The 16,647-nt window shown below is 40.1% G+C and overlaps 1 protein-coding gene across 4 annotated transcripts in view; it reads right to left on the bottom strand.

Moving 5' to 3' along the window:
* The window catches only part of ANKRD12 (ankyrin repeat domain 12), a 128,471-nt gene that overhangs the window by 109,856 nt on the left and 1,968 nt on the right, over positions 1-16,647 (bottom strand). The window lies entirely within an intron of this gene.

The following is a 16,647-nucleotide window of genomic DNA, read 5'->3' on the forward strand; positions in this document are numbered from 1 at the left end:
TCCAAGAAACACCTGGCGATGTGACCTTCAGGCCGATAGCAAAAAAATGGGCTATACCTGGAACCAGTTAGAACGAATGGCCCAGGATAGAGGACTCTGGAGATCTGTTGTTGGCGGCCCATACCCCGATTGGGGTGACATACTAACAGGATGGAAAATACATGACATTTAGGACTGAATCCAAGAAAAAAATCCCAACTGTTTTCCCTCCCTATTAAAAAAAAAAAAGATGCCACAATTACGGAAATAAAATATTCCTTAAGTATATGTTACTATTTTTTTTTCAGTCCTTTTCTTTCATTTTTACAGCACCAGTAAAACTGGGTACTTATCAGAATTTGTTCTTTGATCTATCCCTCCGGTTTTGCTACTAATTTTTTTCCTGAAGACAAACCACCATCACGAGACATCTCAGATTTATTGAGAGCTTCTTTATTTGACATTTTTGTTGAACTATTGACCCTGAACAATCACTGAAGTGGGAGATTATTGGATGTGTGTTTTTTAAATTTAAATCTACTGAATGCAGAGTCCCTATGTATCTATCCACGCTGCACATACTAACTGAAAAAAATTATTGCATCATTTACCAAGTTTTTCATAATGATCTTATTTTGTGTTAGATGATGTAAACTATTCCTGTAGCTGTGGCAGGGACTTCACGTTTGTACTCTGCAAAAACAGTAGAGAGCCTGAACATATTTTGGATCGAGAAAATGACAAAAGAAACAGTGACTTATTTATTTACGAATATTACTAAGGCTTAATAGTTATTACATTCTGTAACATGGCTGAAGATGAACATCACATAATACAGTGAACAGCATAATTTAATATGCCCTCTTTTTCGCTGTCCACTATGTCACGTTATTGACTGAAAAGAACTCCATGCTATCGCAATATGTGACTAAATTACTAATAACAGCTTGTTCACTTTATAAATAACACTGAATTAATAGGTTGGCAAGAACATTTACTAAATAATCTACTCAATCTCTCTCACAAACTGGAATGCTCTCCTGTTGCCTTTACTTATTCATACAATCAGAACTTGAAAGTGATGGTCTTACAAGAGGCTATAAAATCAAAATTCAGTCTACCAGATTTCACTGAAATAGCAAAGATAGAAACGATTGAGATCTAATGCATGCCCACAAAATAACAGGACCCTAATACAACTCAAATTCCATTGTCCATTACAGACAATTTCTGCACCGAGTGTGGATTTGAGTCATAGATCATGCTATAAAAGCTGAAACACAGGGACAATAAGATATGGCCAAACATTTTTATTCCAAAATTAGATGACCACGGATCAGTCTTCTCTCGCCTTCTAAACAAAATTTCCAAACCATTTGAATACGGCTTCATGGCTAAAATGGAGGACTGAAACTACGACATAACTCTATTATTTGATTTACTACAGGTTTCCTGTGTGACCTTGGACAAAGTGCTTAAAAGGTAAACCATGATGGAGAAAAAAAAAAGCCTAGATTCTTAAGCCATATTTCAAACTGAAAGAGACAACATAGTTCTGTAGACTGAGATTCCTTAGGACAAACTAGTATTAAAAAAAATCCTCTGAAGGCATGAATCATACTCCAGAGAAAATAGAGAAGGAGAAAACAGGAGAATGGCAAGCTGAGATCACTGTTAAGCATACCTTAAAGGAGCTGTACAAAGGTTGGAGTATTTCAGATGCAGAAAGGAGCTGAGGACCTGCGATATCAAAGGACCTGCTTAGGATCCAAACCCTCTAGGGCTGCCCAGATATTCATCAACATGGAAGACGTTCTAAATTCTTTGTATGCATATCTTCCTGCTCTGCATCAGGATGTTCTCGACTTGTCTAGAGCAGACCCTGTCCACGGTACTTAGCCAGTCATCAACCAGGCTGGACATCTGTAACAAGACTGTCAGCCAAAACTGCCTCAGTCAGTATGGTGCTACAAGAATGATTGTGGCTACACCTCTTTTGGTTTTGGAAATCACTCCGGAATCAGGGGGAAGGCACAAAAGAGTCTCTGATTCCATTAGAGAAAGCACTGGGCAATTAGCCCAATGGAACTGAAGTTCCAAAACTTGGCATTGTCCTTGGTGGCAAACATTATCATAGAACCCTGCCTCCCCCAGCCCCAAACAATGGAATACTGGCTTTATGATGGTTCTCCACAGAGCCCACTTGTGATTGATCACAGATTGTCTGCTCAGGAAATTTGCTAAGTTATTGCTGACTCCTGGGAAGCGAAGAGGTATTGGGGCTACCCTGTGATGGTGGTCCCATGTCTAGAGTCCTATGGCCTCCAGGCAGATAGACAATAAGCCAGCACCTCCTTGCTTGTTTATGCAGTGCCTTGCAGAGGAGTTGTCCATTAGGATCTCCACTGTGGAATTTTCAGAGCACAGGCAGGAAAAGTTACACAGGCCAGCCTGATAGCCCTGAGTTCCAGAATGTTTATGTGGAGTCCCATGTCTTCCAAGAACCAGACTTCTTGCATTGCTGGTGTATCAAGTGGGCTTTCCAAACTGTCCCTAGCATGCTCATGATTAAAGTCTTTGCCAGGGTGGGGTATGAAAACTATATTTTTCTCCTTACATTTTCAGGTTCTAGCCCCCATGTCAATTCAGTCAGGACATGAGGTGGCAACATGACATTTCCTGTCCATCTGGCATCTGCTGGAGAGCACACAGACCTGAGTCAGAGCTTTAGATGCCTCAGGTGAAGTCTGGCAAGCAGTGCCACATACTTGCATGCTGACGTATGGCATCATGTATGGCAAGTCTATACTGGCAGTGAGTGTTGATTTTATCTTGAGTATCAAGGATCACAAAGACAAGAACATGTCCTCAGGCAGGTATGATCTCTGACCTTGAGTCTATCAAAGCTCCTACAATATCTACCATCTGTGATAGGGAAAGAGACTATTTTTCATAGTTCACTAGGAGGCCAATCAAGGCAAGGATTGCACGAGTATATGCGCTAGGGTTATTGCCATCTCCTGTCAGAACCTGACTCTGATCAGACAGTCATCCAGATAAAGGTAGACATGGATACCCTGTCTCCTCAAGTGCACTGCAATTACTGCTAGACATTTCATGCCAATTCTTGGTGCTGTGGAAAGTCCAGATGACAGTATCTTGAATTAGTAGTGATTCAGTCCTAGTATGAATCTCAAACATATCTCCAGTCAGGTGGATGGCTTTGTGAAAATATACATCTGGCAATTCAAGAGCCTTGGGCCTGCAAGGATGGAATGAGGGAGGCAAGCATTATCATCTTAAAATTAAGGTGGTATATATTTGTTCAGTCTCCCCAGGTCTAAGACAGGGCAAAGACAACATGCCTTTCTGGAATGAGAAAAAGTTGGGACTAAAAGCCTCTTCCCTTTGACTCCTGCAGGACCTCTTTTATGTTTTCTAGATGAAGCAGCAAGGCCACTTTTTGTGACCTAATGAGAAAGAGAGGTAGAGAGTAAGGTGTGAAGAGGGAAGCAATGGGAGATGTCTGAACACTCACTTGTCCCGTGAACTAGGCTAGGCAGAAAGAAGTAAAAAAGGCTCCTGATGATGGCAGGAGCTCTGGTGTCACTCTTGACATTACCGTCAATCCTGTTGTCTCCGTGGCAAGTGAGCAAAAGGAAGTTGAGGGCCAACATGTCCTAGATCAGTGGTATCTTTTCTGAAATGATTACTCAAGTGGTCATCCCTGAGAGTAAGCTGGTATCCTTTCTTTCTGCTGGGGATGGCCCTTGCATTGTTTTCAGTGGTGTCCCAGAGTATAAATCCCTAAGGATCTTAATACAGCTCTTGAGTCCATCCCCTCAAAGGGCAGGTCCTCAATGGCTTGTACCTCTTTGGTTATCCCAGACATTAACAGACAAGAGGACCATCTCATAACATGGCCATTGCCACAAACTTTGCAGCCATATCAGATGTATCCACAGCTGCCTGCAGTGCTGTTCTAGATATTGTATGGCCTTTTATGAAATCTTAAATCCTTTGTTCTCCTGAGAAACGTTTAAAAGAGGAGGAAGTTGTATTTTGCAAACAAATCCTGATAATTTGCCCCCCCGGAGTTGAAGTGAGGCTGATGAGTACGCTTTGTGCCCAATCAGGTCTGATTTCTTCAGGTCTTTGTCCTTAAGTACCTTTTGAAGCCTTGAATTTCTCTTGAACTGCAGAAACTACCAAAGAAACCTAGATTTGGGCAGGTGTGACACAGAAGCCCATTTGCAGTTCACTACTCTGTATCAGCAACTGGTCAGGCCTGACATACTCAAGACACCTAACACACTTTTGTCATAATCTATATCTAAAAGATGTCACGTAAGAGATCACTGGAAAACTAGTAACTTAGCGATGATTAATATTCTTGTGTGATGCACATACATGGAGTATACAAAGTTATGAATACATGTTAGCACCATGTTCTTAAGATGAGTTTGACAAGCAATGCAATAAGTACACATTCCTTTGTCTAAGACAAACTGTATTTGTTTCTCTGAGCAGCCTGGTTGTCAGGCAGGGACAATGAAGGTTTACATTTACACGAAAGGTAAAAAAAGCCTACCAAATGTCGGAGATACTCTCTTGTGGCGGGTATGAACTTTAAATGATAAGTAATTGAATCCACTGATTGTATACAATATTATTGTATTATAAAAAAGTGTATCAAGTACTTTTTTAAATGAAAGCTAATGACACAATGGTGAGTCACACCACTGTAAAATGTACGTATTAAAACTATGAGGAATTATAGAGACTTAATATTATGATTTAAAGTCTGCGACTAAAACAAGGGGAAGCAGATTTTCCCCCAGACAGGAGGGAAGGCAACTATCTGTGTGTCTGTCTCCAATGAAACTAAGCAACATGTGATTAAAAATAATGGAACCTCATTCACAAACAAATCAACAAGGGAATGGGAAATCATAGGAAGGGAAGAACCAAGGTTGCAGCTTGTTAAATCTTAGCCACTAGAAAGTGTATTTTACTTTTATTTGCTAGTAACCATTAGGTCTTTATCTCTTGTACATTAACTCACTTAAAAACTCTTTCTGATTAAACTTGTTCTACATTTATTCTAAATCAACCCAGCACTATGTTTAACTTGAAATGATTATTAATTCCAGTAAAAGCAACAAGTTGCTGTGCTTTTATCTCTGTAAAGGGGCAACAGACCTTACCACTCCTCAGTGTTCCAGAAGAGGGCTGGATATTTCATGGCAGACAGTTCTGGGGAAATTTGAGACTGAGGAAGTGTTGGGATCACTTGGCTAGTAGTAACCAAGGCTCGTAGAGACCAGAGCGTGACTATGGTGTAACAGGCTGACTGCTGGAGTCAGAGTTGCAGAACCAAGATTACACAACACACACATAGTGCATGTTTATATGCTAGCTGGGAGCATCCAGACAGTAAGCTACAGCAGCAGAGCATTTTGGTTACAGGACAAGCGGTGACAGCCCCTCAAGATGTGATAATGGTCCTAAAAGTGTTCATAGCCCTCTGAAGGCCCCTGATATCTTTTCTCCACCTGTTTAGAGATGAAAGGGAGAATGGTCAGGATTTGCCACTCAGTTAGCGGGCCCCAGTGTATCCTAGCCGACTGGGAGGGCAATTGTGGCTGAAGATGGTGTATTGAGAACTTGAAGCCGTTTATGGGACTTCTCTTATATGACTATTCCAATGTTCAGGGTCTCTGCTATGTGTGACAGGAGATGCTGGAAAGCTGTGAAGTCACTGACAACAAGGATAGGGTCTGGTTTCACTGCCTCATTGGATTATTAAAACTGCTTGGGGGAAGACCTTCCTTCATCTCCTGCTCATGGTGGCTGATGCCAGGAAATGGTGTTGGAGGTCTGATCAATGATGCTGTAGAAGGGCAAAATTTTATCCTCTTCCTGAACATATGTGATGACAATCCCCAATAAAGCTAGTAGGGTTAAGACAGCATGCTACAGAGGTACCTGCCTACTTGAGGCTGGCCAGCCCAATATCATTCCCAGGAATCTACTCTGACACATACTGGAGGAAAAAGAGGAGGAGAGAGGGCTTCCTTTTTTCCCCCTCTGAGCTCCTGTTCACTCTGTGCCCCCTCAAACACCATTTCTCCACCCACATCCTGTTTCCTCCTTTACCCTCAGATAAAATGGTCACCATTTCCTCCTACTGCCTTTCCAAGTAACAGTTAAGCTAAGTCTATCAAAATATACATCATCTAAATCCACCTGAGATGATGTTCCCATAGCTTAGTTCTCTCAGTACCAATGTGAAGCTCCGAAAGATGGTGGGACAAGGAGAGTTCAGTTGTTGAGGTCTCCCAACTACTGAGACTGAAGCATTAAGCTTTAGGTGCAATGGAAGCATCTTCACTTCCACTAGTCAATTAAGAAGAAAGGGCAAATCACATGAAGCTAGACAGGGAGCCAAAAGATCAGGTATTAGGTTTTTGTCAAATATTTATTTAAACATGGCAGATTCCTATAGGCATATTTTTAATTCTATATTTGGGGGGAGAAGTGATGAGGCTTGACAGGGGGCATTGGGTGGATGCGGAACAGCTATCCATACAGTGACTCCTCCCCTCCTGCAGCTGAGGAGTGATGGGGACAGAAAGTGGGTGGGGGTGCAGAGCCTCCTGGAGCCAGGGAAGGGTCCTGGGGGTGTGTCTGACCTGACACTACTGATTCACTGCAGACAAAGTCCCATCGTCCTCTCCCCCCTGCTCCCTTCCACACAGCTGGGACTAGCAGCTGAGCACTCCAAATACTGACAATTATGGAAATAAAAACTGAAAAAGCCTTCAATATGTATAAATTTCAGAATAAATATTCTGAGCTCTCATTAAAAATAGCTATTACACCAGACTACTGGAAAGTAATCATTGTTACATCTGTTTTCTTTAATAGTGAGGAAGCAATCCTTGGAATTACAGATAGTTAGCCATACCAGTACATTGGCTGAAACAGAGTTATAAACATCTAGATTAACATACTATGATCAGTAACATACAAATGCAGCTTCTGTAAAGAAGGAAATCATGCTTCGTTAATCTACTAGAATGAGAATGTCTAGAAAATAGTGGGCTAAAGGAAAACTGTTTGCTATAGATTACTGGACTTTGACATAGGTTTTTTGAAGGTCCATCACAAGAAATGATCAAAGAATTTAAATAGTCATGAGGTGTGACAAAGTTCTGTAATAATGTAAAATCTGATAAAATAGTATACAAAGTATAGAAACAAACTGTCAAGGTTCACCTCTTTCAAGGATCTATCTTGACTCTTATATATGTGGGTGTGCTCTACCAACTGGAGAAGAGAGAAGTGCCATTCATGATATTTGAAAAAATGTCTCAACCTAAGTTCCCTCTAAGCTGCGCAGCCACACAGCTGCCTATTAAGCCCCATGCGGGGGCTCAGGGCTGCGGCAGGGAGGGATGCCTCTCCCCCAGCATGGACCTGCTGTGGCAGGGAGAGGTGCTTCTCCCCACCAGCCCCAACCCAGCCCTGCCGCAGTCAGGGGAGAGGCACCTCTCCCCCGCACCCCTGCAGCCGAGGTGCTGCTGTGGGGAAAGAGAGCTAGGGGAAGTCCTCTCTCCCTGCCGTAGCCCCTGGCAGCCTGCATCCCAAAGACCTCATCCCCAGCCCCACCCCAGAGCCCACACCCCCAGCCATAGCCCTCACCCACCACCCCTGCATCCCAACCCTCTGCCCCAGCCCTGAGCCCCTCTCCCACACTCCAAACCCCTCGGCCCCACCACATGAATTTTGTTATGTGCACCAATATGGAGATGATGTGTCACACATCACCTCCATATTGGTGCACATAAGTCATTCCGCACATGTGTGGGAAAAATTAAAAGGAACACTGGTAGCAATAAACAAACAAATAAATAAGTAAAATAATTGTCATCTGCAAGATTACTGATATCTGTAAGAAAATCCAGAGGGGCACAGAAAGCTTAACAACAGATGAAGTTCACTGTAAACAAGTGCAAGGCAATACAGGACGGAAGGAATAATTCAAATCACTTATGTACATTGTTGGTTCTAAGTTAATTGTAACCACTCAACAGCACTGGACACTTCAATGGAAACCTCTGCTCAACATGCATATGTCCAAAATGTTAGAATATATACAGAATAGGACAGAGCAATATTAAAAAATATTATGCTGGCCATATTGAATTTGATGGTACAACATTACCAGGATCGTTGAGTTCAGTTCTATTTTTTTTTTCACCTCAAAAAGAGTATAGCAGAAGCAAAGATCCAAAGAAGGTTCATGAAAATTATTAGAAGCATGGAGAAATGTCCGTATGAGCAAAGGTTAAAGTTTTAAATGAAACAAAGGAAATTAATAAAATAACACATAAATGTGTATCGATTTATTACACATACACAATATTTAAAAGGACATTATTAAGGTTGTAAAGTCATGCACCCAACAGTTTGGAAATGCCAAAATTAAGGTTGACTGTGGAACTTTAAAGTGTACACCTGAAAGAGTCAAATTCTGATCATGTAATTACAGACTATCACACACTGTACTGTCTTTTAGACAAGACCCCTACCTCATTCAGTGCAAAGGATGACCAGTGTTCACTTAACTAGCAGTTCTTCAATATTTTGGTTTTTTTCACATTGTTTAATGTGTGGCCTTATGCCTTCTTTGCTGCACACTGTTCAAACCCTGCTCTGAAGACAAAATTATTAATTTCCTCATGGGCATTTCTAGGATGTTCACTACTATAGTATGAATGCTTACAAACATTAATTAATGCATTTTTCAGAACAGCCCTGTGACGTGTGTGTGTGTGGGGGGGGGTATTATCCCTATTTTACAATTAGGGAGCTCAAGCATAGAGAGATTAAGGTCATAGTATCCACTAATTTTGGTTGCCCAACCTGAGACACCCAAGACCTCATTCTCTGGAATACTTAACATTACATAGCACTTCAAATATTCAAAACACAGCTTCCACTGACTTCATCTGCAACTATGAGTTCTCAGCACCTCTGCAAATCACACCCTAGGGTTTCAGTCAGGTTCCCAGAAAATGAAGAACACACAATTAGTGACCACCTGGGAATAATCTGGTTTTAAGTGACTTGCTTACATCACATAGGAACTTGGTCAGAATAGAAGCAGAGAAGGAAATCAGTTCTCTCTGAGAGCAATCAACTGCCTAATCATGAGACCATCCTTTATCTTCCTGCAATCCAAGCCACAACCCCCTGCCCATTGACTACATGCCTTCCAATTTCTGCAACAAATGAAACAGGAGTCATAAATGTCATAATCTCCTTTATTACACAGCCCTGATTCATTCCTAGAGCAGATTCATCCTATCACAGAATGAGGCAGGTTTCTGTGGGGAAAAAAAAGTGTGATCACAGTTTGTGTCTCTCTTGGGGGGAGGGCAACAAATTAAGCTGCTGTATGTGACAGGCAGAGCTCTCCCACACCACTTAAGAACCACCACCAGAGGTTTTTGAGTAAGGAAAGGAGACTACCATTTTTGCAAGAGGGAAAGAAGAGGATCAAGTGCCCAGTAGCTCAGGATCTCTCTGCTCCACTCTCAAATAATATCAGTTAGCATCTCCTTCGTTCCTATTTCTCTTTACTCCCAAGCCCAGACCACAGAAGAGGATTCAAGATGCTCCTGCTGCAGATGCCACTCTCCATGCCAAGTTTAGATAGGGAGAGTGTGAAGAACCATCTATAGAATTGCCCCCCTCAAGCTTGGGGTGACGTAAAAGAACAACTCATGTACCTACAACATGAGCAAAGGTACTGTGTGTGTGGGGGGGGTGTCATCTGGAGCAGATGTGTAGCTGGGGATTTGTAAAATTAATTTATGGGGAGCACACTGCTTTGGTACCAGGTGATCATTAACTGATGTGGAATTAGGGAGCATATAATTAACTGTTATAGGAGAGCTAAGGCTGCACAGAATTAATAGGCATTTAGGTTTTGGGAGGAGTTCAAGTTCCCATGCTATCGGGCAATACTTTTTTTCAATTTTATGAATATTTAAAAATCCTCTGTCACAATCTGTTGGCATGCATATGTACTATTGTACAGGAGTAATAACCAAACAATCCACTATTGCTGGGGTTTAAAAGGAAATATGATTGATGAAACATGAAAGACTAAGAAACAAAAGAAGCAACAAGCTACATTAACTGACTTTAAAAGTTTAAGAGTTATCTAGGTGAAAAATGTAAGAAAGCAATGGCAAGCAGAGAGTTCTAGACAGTTCAGTTTACTTCTGATTTAACATCTCAACCTAAGTAGCTAGATATTAAAAGTCTGATACCTCAAGAGGCCTCATTTTCAAAAGCATGGCCACACTGTCAGTGAATCAGCCAGGCTCATAGTACTGAGAACTAAGAGACCCTTTTGAAATAAGCCACACCTGTCAAAGAAGTCCCTACCCTTTGTTCAGATTTTTGAAAACTGTACTAGGGAGAGTACAAAAGAAAGGAAGAGAAGAGTGGATGAAGAGGATTTCTCCCCTCAGATATGAATGACATTTAAAATGAAGGCAATGACTCTAAGGAACCAATTTGCCTGTACAACTCTGTTAAGAGTGAAGAGTACTGTTGGCCAACTATGGCCTACAATGACAGGGGACACTATGGCAACCACTCTGGCAAACAGATGAGTGGGGGAGATGTTGCCTAGCAACAGGAAGCTCTGAGAGAGATTTTTGTACAACAGTGACAGTTGAAAGACGCCATTGCAATCTAAGAATTGAGAAACTAAAAGGAAGTAAAATATCATGTCCTGTGATTTTTCCACTTTATTATCAACCTTTTTCGTTTAAAAATTAAAAAAAATTCAGATTTGTAGTCTTTAATATTTTTTTTAGTTACAAAAAAAGAAAAAATGGCCATGAAAGAGGCTATGGAATACTGCTCAGCTAGGCCCCAATTCTGAAGAGATTTACATACTGGAAGTTAACCATGTACAAATACTCAATGACACTATTTGCTGCTTAATACAAGTCTGAAGGGCTGGGGACATAATTAACACAAGAGACATATGGAATGCAAATGAACTGTATTGACTTGCTCGCAAGAACACAATCTTACCAATCACTAAAGTCACAAGTGAGAGTTGGCAAAAAAAAAGTAATGTAATGTTAGAATTGTTCTGTGAATGTACGGAACAATAAAAACTTGAAAAGCAAAGGCATGTGACACAAGATTCCCCAGACTGGCATAATCCATGTCTATACTACAGTAATTTCCTGCTGCTGAATTATCACAAATCTAATTGAAAATCCTCTCAGCCTGACTATTCTCTCTAGTAACGTTTACTGTGTAATGCCTTAAAATTTTAAAATATAAAATGTACTTACCAATATTTATGATGTTTATTTTGATATTTATTATGTTTTTGAATTTCATCTTGAATAATGGAAAATAAATTAGTTGGTTTCATTTGAAGTTTCTCATCAACCACATAGCATTTAAGTTTCAGATACAAAGAGAATTTCCTTTTTAAATATGTTGCAGTACAAAATATTTTGTTTTATAGAAGATTGCTTTACAAAAATCCAAAATTGTGGCAAATGTGATTAAGCCTCTAATTTCTCTGCATGCTATTCTACTTCTGTTTCCTCAGCCCTAGTATTTTGTTACCATATCCAAATGCTTAATTATCCTTCTTAATAAAAACCAAAGTAAGGGCTTAGTGGAGGTTGTGTATATTTGAGACACTGAAAAAAAAATATGAGTAATGTTGCAAAACTCTAGTACCAAATACAAGTATGATATCATCTAGCTCTTATATAGTTAATTAGTAGATCACAAAAGGGCACTATTTAATATAAAAATGAAACCATAATTTAGGCAAACCAATTACCTGCAACTGTCTTTGAAAAGCTAGAAGAATATTATACCAAATCTGTTCGGTAAAGACACTGAAATGAGGCAGCTCATAAACCTGTTGTCAAAAGCCTGATTACTTCTAAAATTCATCAGTGAACCACAATCTACCACTAAATTAGGTTTTAGTGTTTATTCATGGCAATGAGTTGTATTAGAAATTCAGATAATCTGTGATTTGGAGGCATTAGATCTATTGATTTTTTTTTTAAACTTCCTGTTAGTACTTTTGCTCTTTCATATGCTGAATGTTCTTATTATCCTCCAGCATCTTGTCAGCTCAGACAACCCCTAGTTCTATATAGGCCAAAACGAGGTACCTTGAAAAGCCTGACTAGTATGTAAATTGCCTTGTCAAGTCTATATGATGTTAGATAAGGATACTAAAACGACTACTTTAAACAGTTCTAAATGGAAACATCCCCACTCTTTGGACAAGAGGTACACACAGTTCTCAGAGAATAAAATGCACAAGTACACATGGCCCTCTGAATTTTCTAAATATTTTTTTTTCAGGTAAATATATAGAAACCTCCTAACAGAACTCCTGAAGATGCTTCTTGTTATGAGAGGATATTTGAATAATGGGGGAGAGGTTTCTTGAGTCAAGCAGAGAAGAAAAGCCATCTTCGGAAAGAAATGAGGGATAAGCTTAAACATCACTATGTAGTCCCAGCGAAAAAACAGGAAGGAAAAAAATATCACTACACAAAAGTTTGAAGCTCAATAACTCTAAGTAGATGGCCACTAGAAAGACAGTTTTAGTATGAGGAGTCTGAGTTCTTATATGGCACCCATACCTGCAATAAAAACATCTCACAAATATTTATTCTCACCATACCCCCTGATGTAATGAAATGCTGGCCCTATTTTACACAGAGAAAACCAAGGCTCAGAGAGATTGAGTTTTTGATTTTCGGAGGTGCTCAGGAATTGACATTTTTCCATCAACAGGTGTTGTAGGTACTGAAAACTTCTGAAAAGTCAGGACTTAAGTTATTTGTCCTTGGTTATACAACATCTGTGGCAGAGCTGGGAATAGAACCTAGATCTCATGAGCCCCAATCCACTGCCTTACTCCCAAACCCATTTTTCCTCCTCACTTTAGATCTATGGGTCTGAAATCAGATGCTGAATATCTTCACAGGTGCTTCCTCTGAATCCGTTAGGATGGTGTCAGGGTTCAAAGGAAACACCTGCAAAGAAGTTTAGCATCAGACTGCAATCCCAGAGGACTAGAGACAAGAAAGAATGGATTTATGAGCCTCAGTTTTAATCAGTGTTTTTTTCTTCTTCTTTTACACCCACACCCACAGGACGCTTACAGGAAAAGTGCTATATGTTGCCTTCAAGGCCTCAATAGTCGCTGCCTGAACACTTAAGAGGCTAACACTTAAGGCTTTATTAAGTTTTATGCTAGGCTGGATAATGTTAAGAACATTACATTTGAAACCATTTATTTTGTGCTCTGTACCCAGAAGGCACAAACACATTAAGGCCTTGATCCTGCAATGAGATATGCACAGGTGGAGCCCTGCTGCTCATACATAGCCTCTTTAACTTCAGTGGAGTTCAGGGGTTTGATGGAGTGTTTTCTTACTGCAGGTTCAAGACCTAGAGCAGAAGGTCTTGCGTACATGAACCAGCATGGAAGCCCCTTACTGAGGTAGTTCCAATTTCTTCAGCTAGATACCCTGGCTTTAGCTCAACCAGCTATCCTGAAGTTCAAGGATTCCAGCAGTTTGAATGACTGTGTTTCATGGCCATGACTTCCTAGCACAGAGAAGAACCATAATGAGGGAATTGCCAGATACTTTTAAGGAGTAAAACTCATGGTTCTTAGGGAAAAGCTACTTTCATAAAAGGTATACCCCTACAGCAGCAGTGTGACATCACTAATAGATTGTCTAATAAACAAAAAATGAACATTTTACTATCTAGTTAAGAGATTAAAGGAAAGGTGGCCAGGGATGACCAAAACATACAGGTAAAACCCGAAAGTCTAGTTTGGCTATTGAGAGAGCTCTGTGTCTCTGAGCCAGGAAAAACACAAAAAATGAGTAGTATCAACCAATTTTAGAGGGGAGAGTGTCATTACAAGACCTTTCAATTTTTCCTGTTTTTTTCCTGTTGATAGTAAGATTTAAACTCACTGTCTAGCACAGCACATAGGAGCACTAGTGAAGGAGTATGTTATGTTTTATATAAACTACTTTGTAGAATATAATAACTGAAGTGAGAACTCACCTATCAGAACTAAAAGTTTCCACCAGATGGACAACTTCTCATGCTAATTACCAGGTGTTGAAAAATTTATCAGATACCTTTTAATCAGAGATAAATACAAAAGATGGTGGGAAAAAGTGAAACTCCAGGTGTAATTCCCAGTGTAAGTCCAGCTCCTCTGCCCTCAAAAAAGTGGAGTGTTCTAGAATTTCTACTCTCATGGTGGCCTTGAACACTACCAGGGGTGTAATCAGCTTCTGGTGGGCTTAATAAATTTGAAGCTACTTGAGAGATAAAACTCTCACTGACTTTCCATTAGGCATAGGTGCCTAAATGTCTTTGAGGTTCTGGGTGAAAGAGCTTTTTGTGTCTTCATTATCTTCCAGGGTCTCCTGGCTGCCACAGTGAGGAGTAAAGGAAGAGGTTCCCTGTACTGTTCCTCCCCAGATCACTCAAAGCTGAAAAGAGGCACGGAGAGGCAAGAAAAAATTTCTTTTACTTTACCTCTTCCTGAGTCTCCACTTTCAGGTATTCTGTTCCTGATTAGTAATTGTATCACCTGACTCTGGTGCTGCTCCTGCCTTTCCCAGGCAGCCCCAGCATGAAACTGACCTGATTCATGCCAATTTCACTGCTACCCACAGTGATCCCAACAGCAGCTAGGAAACTGATCAGCATCTTGCTAGTTTCGCTCTTTTGCGGCTTGTCAGATAGGAGTAGTAAAGGAAACAGAACTTCTGCAGACTCAGGAAGAAGATTTTATGTGTTTATATTTGTTTCATATTTGAAAGATTACCATCAACTCAGGTGCTAGAAATGTTCGTTTTCTTTAAGTGAAAGCTTAGATTTTACAGAAGTTGATGGTGTAGATCCATCCCATCCTTTTCACAAGCAAGTTGATTGTTCAAGCTCAGCAAATCAAGATTTGCTAACATTGAGAGCTGGTTGACGTGACAGCCTGAAGCAGTCCACTTTTTTTTTTTTTTTGTGCAAAGACTATAAAGGAATCCTGAATAATGACAAACTGGTTAACTAGACAAATCAACAGGCATCTGACTCATCTTCTGGTAATAACATTATTCGAGGTTATGATAGCAAGGTTAGATACAGTTAGGGCTAATATTTATTTCATACCATCTGTCAGTGGAGTCTAAGAACACTTGTAATGAAGTAGTTACAAAACATGGTCTGACATGGAGACTAAATGACCAGTCAACATTCACACAGCTCTCTCTTCAATCAAATATGCAAAAGAAATTAAGCCAAAAGCTTTATTTTCCCAGCTCAACTCACAATAAGATATAATCCAAATATTTGAAAGGGTTTAAGAAGAAAATTGTTCTACACCAACAGAAGAATGTGTATATCATCACTGTGGTAACAGGCTAAACATTATATATTTTGTGATCAATACTTCTGCCCAACTTGAAAGTCAAGATGACCAGCTTCAGTGAAATCTACTGAGTCCTTCCAACCTAAAGCCTTCGGTAAACATGACAAATCTGTCCAATAGATAACATTTTTTTTTCACAAATCAGTGTTCAAATAGAAGGTCAAGATTTTTGTAGGTGCTAGCATTCAAGCTCTGAAAGATCTAGATACCGTGTATGTGTCAAAATATGCAGAGTAGTGGGTTTTTTAGTTCAGCTGAAGCTTAAACAGATCAGGAAATGTATGAAACTCAGAACAATTGCTTGAGACTGTACTTGATAATCCACACTTGGTAAAAATCTGCTTTTACTTATATTTTTGGTGCTCCTACCACTATCTGAATAATTAGGTGTTTTAGAAAGAGTACTCATCCAAGTATTCAACCATCCTAACATAATTTTTCCTCTAACAAGCGATATATTTTGCAAGCCAGGAAGAGGCTTAATTTGTTGTGCACTATCAACACATCATCCATCAGAAGTTTTATACTAGTTAACACTAGCATTCAGAATGCATGCATGTTTTTTTCTTGGGTAGGGGAAAGAAAAAAAAAAACCATTGGAAACACAAAGGGGTGGTTAAGTCCAAACTCTTTTCCTGTGCTAGGACTAGAGCCGGTGCCAACAGAAGGGGAGAATCCTTTGCATACCTCAATTACAATGGATCTCATGGTAAAAGAGCACGATCCTATACATGCACTGGAGCTAATGGTGGGGACTGCCAAGGGAGAACCAGGAAGTCAGAGAAAGGAACTGCTTCATACATAGTCACAGGAATGCTGCCACAGTCCTTGTGGTGCTGGTAAGCACCATTCTATTCCAGCACTTGCTCTCCTTGATTTTTAACTCACAAAATACAAGTAGGCAAGTAGAGTTGTCAAAGGTTGCCATGGGTTTAACCACTACTCTCCCAAAACAATATTTACTATGACCCAGATCTTGCAGTTGGATCCGCACAGACAGAACTTTGAACCTGCAGAGTTCCACTGTATTTGTGAAGGACAGGATTAAGACACAGGCACATGCTCAGGGCTCCAGTTCCTAGAGTCATATGATTACATTAGAATCTGAGCTTTCATTTTGGGGAAAA

This window comes from Gopherus flavomarginatus, chromosome 2 (genome assembly GCF_025201925.1).
Source record: "Gopherus flavomarginatus isolate rGopFla2 chromosome 2, rGopFla2.mat.asm, whole genome shotgun sequence".
Classification (NCBI taxonomy): domain Eukaryota; kingdom Metazoa; phylum Chordata; order Testudines; family Testudinidae; genus Gopherus; species Gopherus flavomarginatus.